Source organism: Rhinoraja longicauda, chromosome 40 (assembly GCF_053455715.1).
Source record: "Rhinoraja longicauda isolate Sanriku21f chromosome 40, sRhiLon1.1, whole genome shotgun sequence".
In the NCBI taxonomy this organism is placed as follows: domain Eukaryota; kingdom Metazoa; phylum Chordata; class Chondrichthyes; order Rajiformes; family Arhynchobatidae; genus Rhinoraja; species Rhinoraja longicauda.
The window spans coordinates 10993157-10996741 of record NC_135992.1 but is presented as its reverse complement, the minus strand read 5'-3'; the positions used below and the strand labels follow the sequence as shown (position 1 = coordinate 10996741).

Sequence of the window (3585 nt, the reverse complement as noted above, 5' to 3'; positions counted from 1 at the left end):
CTGGACCTGCCTGATCTCCCGGTGGCTCAGCACTTTAACTCCCCTCCCACTCCCACACTGACCTTTCTGTCCTGGGCCTCCTCCATTGTCAGAGTGAGGCCCAGCGCAAATTGGAGGAACAGCACCTCATATTTCACTTGGGCAGCTTACACCCCAGCGGTATGAACATTGACTTTTCTAACTTCAAGTAACCCTTGCTTCCCCTCCCTCTCCCTACATCCCTCCCCTTTCCCAGTTCTCCGACCAGTCTTCTTGTCTCCGACTACATTTTATCTCAGTTTGTGTTGTTGTTACCTTCTCCCAGCTAACAATGGTCTATTCTACGTGTCCCTTGATCGCCGTTCCCTTTGTCCCGTTTTCACACCTTACACTTCCTTATGTCCCACTCCACTGACGTGAGTCTGAAGAAGGGTCTCGACCCGAAACGTCACCCATTCCTTCTCTCCAGAGATGCTGCTTGTCCCGCTGAGTTACTCCAGCATTTTGTTTTCTATCTTTGGTTTAAACCAGCATCTGCAGTTCCTTCATGGTCAGGTCCTGTACTTGCAAACTGGGAGACTAAAATGGCACCTAAACTAGTGACTCTGTACACTGTCTCGGGGTACTACTGCTGCTGTACACTTGCACTGCATCTGAGATGCTTATTCTAAGAGGCATCTAAGTGCTTAGGCATTGTGATGTTTGTACTGAACTGTATGCAAAAATGAATTTCACTGTTCCTTGGTTCATGTAAAGGGCAAATAAAGTCCCTCCACATTACATTTTGGCGTTTATATTAAAGCCACCCCCCCCCCTCCCCTCCTCCCTCCTGAAATGGTGAAGGCCAAGCTAATATTCATCTGTCAGCCAACATCACCATCTCACAGTCAGAGAAACAGGTTCATTACATTCGTGGGATCGTGCAGTGCAACGTTTCCTTCATTTGCGAGTCACACAGCAAAGAAATGTGTAGGGAAATAACTGCAGATGCTGGTACAAATCGAAGGTATCACAAAATGCCGATGTGACTCAGTGGCACAAAACGCTGGAGTATCTTTGTGTGTTCCCCCCTCGACATCATTCTGAAGAAGGGTCTCGACCCGAAACGTCACCCATTCCTTCTTTCCAGAGATGCTGCCTGACCCACTGAGTTACTCCAGCATTTTGTGACATACAGCACAGAAACAAGCCTTTCGTCCCAACTTGTCCAACATGAAACAAGATGGCCCATCTTAGCGAGTCCCGTTTGCCTGCATTTAGTTCAGTTTAGAGATGCAGGACAGAACCAGGCCCTTCGACCCACCGGGTCCGCGCCGACCAGCGATCCCTGCACACCGACACTATCCCACACACACTTGGGACAATTTACAATTACACCACGCCAATTAGCCTACAAACCTGCACGTCTTTGGAGTGTGGGAGGCAAACCGGAGATCCCGGAGAAAACCCACGCGGGTCACGGGGAGAACGTGCAGGCTCCGTTCAGACAGCGCCCGTGGTCAGGATTGAACCCGGGTCTCTGGCGCTGTGAGGCAGCAGCTCTACCGCTGAGAAGTAGCATTGATGGGCCTGGCAGGATGGAGCCAATGGGCCAAATGGCCTCCTGCACCACTGAGCTCTGCCCTGCCCAAATCTATGTTTTGAACTTTGACTTGCAGAAAACCACACAATTCGTACTTTCAACACAGTCGCCCAAGAAAGAAAAAAACCCCACCCACGTAGAGAATTCCAAAGGCAAGAACAAGCTTCGTTTTTATTCTTTTAATTCAATACAATCAGCAGACAGTTTTTAAATTAAATGTGTGCCTTGTGTCATGGGGTCTCTCTCTGTGACATTACTGCCCATCAGCAATTTAATGATTTAGGCAAAGGTTTCTTATATGTGGGGAGGGGAAGGGATGGTGAAACGAGCAGAACCTGGAACTGCATTTTAAATAAAAAGCACAAGTCCAATGGGAACTCAGTCAAAATTCAGAATGGATTCCTCCCCACTGGGAATTGTTGGGGCAAATAGCAAAATCCTTGCTTTTGAAAAACTGCATGAGGATATGGGAGTGTGGGAGGAAGTGAGGAGAGGGGGGGGGGGACATCGACAGACCAAGATGGGAGGAAGCTGATGGAGTTTAAACCAAAGATAATGGAGCAGAGCAAGATAGGCCACTCGACCCTAAAAACCGTAGTACGTCACGGCGGCCATTTTGGTAGGCAGAAACTTGCAGAAACATTTAAAAAGAAAAATAACTAAAATCTGTGAGTTAATAGATGAGGTACATTCTGCATTTTAATGGTATCATCACACATACTGTTCCCCCAAAACACCGATTACACTGCGAGAGGCAGAGCGAACGGCAGGGGTGCTTACTAAAATGGCGGGTTCCACTCACTAAAATGGCGGGTCTCGCTTACTAAAATGGCGGATGTCACGCTCCTTTGCGTACTACACTTCAGTATAGGCGATTCCGACGGAGTGGTTCATCTTGCTCCTCTAGTATCTTTGGTTTAAACGCTAGCATTGACTCGCTGGGCTGAATGGCCCAACTCCATTGAAAACTTCCAATGGGTTTTTTTTTTGTTGGTTAAAGTGGCCTCTAAACGAGGGGAGACACTCCCCCACAAATTATTTATTCCACGTTCAAAGAACTTAATTGTACTACTTATTCAAAAACTTCAAACTGCAAAGCATTTAATATCCAACGCAATTTCAGTACAACTTCTCTCGAACCCAAACTAACAAACTGCTGTGAAACGAGGGGTAGATAGGAAGAGTGAGGCAGGGTAGTGGCATGCTTTGTTGCCTCGGGAGCTTGTAAAGGGTGGTGTGGAATATTGCAGGTCCTGGAGTTTTCAAGGAGGAATTTGCTACTAATGAATTTTTAATCATTTATTATTCCTGTACGTCCGCACATCATTCCAGCCCTTGGAACCCAGAACATGGGGCAGTCTGTAGGAAACTTCAAATTTATATATATATATATATATATATATATATACAGAAAGCATGGCTAAATCAAGGCTAACCCACCAGCATCAACTTAGTGTGGGAAGGAACTGCAGAAGCAGGATTACACCAGAGATAAGACACAAAATGCTGGAGTAACACAGCTGGGTCAGGCAGCATCTCTGGAGAGAAGGAATGGGTGACGTTTCTTGGGGTCGAGACCCTTCCTCAGACCGAGTGTCTCAGTCTGAAACGTCATCTATTCCTCCTCTCCAGAGATGGCGCCTGACCCGCTGAGTTACTCCAGCATTTTGTGTCCATCATCGACTTAAGATATTGCTTGCAGAAAGTTTCTTTTCACCGAATTCCAAATAGGGATGCAATCAAGAATCTCCTTAACTGTGTTGGAAGGAACTGCAGGTGCTGGTTTAAACTGATTACAGACACGAAAATGCCAGAAGAACTCAGCGAGTCAGGCAGCATCTCCTATTCCTTCTCTCCAGAGATGCTGTCTGACCCGCTGAGTTACCCCATCTTTTTTGTGTCGATCTCTTCAATTGCCCTTGGCCTCACTCCGAAACCTTGTGCGTTCCGACACGGATGGATGCCAAGAGGCGGGTGTCCGTGACAGAGAGAGGCAAACTCAAGCTTGGAAGACAAATTACTCC

General features: G+C 47.0%; 1 protein-coding gene across 1 annotated transcript in view; it reads right to left on the bottom strand.

Moving 5' to 3' along the window:
• Nucleotides 1-1713: 1713 nt before the first annotated feature.
• LOC144611561 (cathepsin D-like) overlaps nucleotides 1714-3585 on the bottom strand; it is a 33478-nt gene continuing 31606 nt past the window's right edge. The window contains exon 9 of the mRNA XM_078430716.1: nucleotides 1714-3585. This exon is cut by the window's right edge and continues 943 nt beyond it. The gene's annotated coding sequence lies outside the window, so the exon portion shown is untranslated.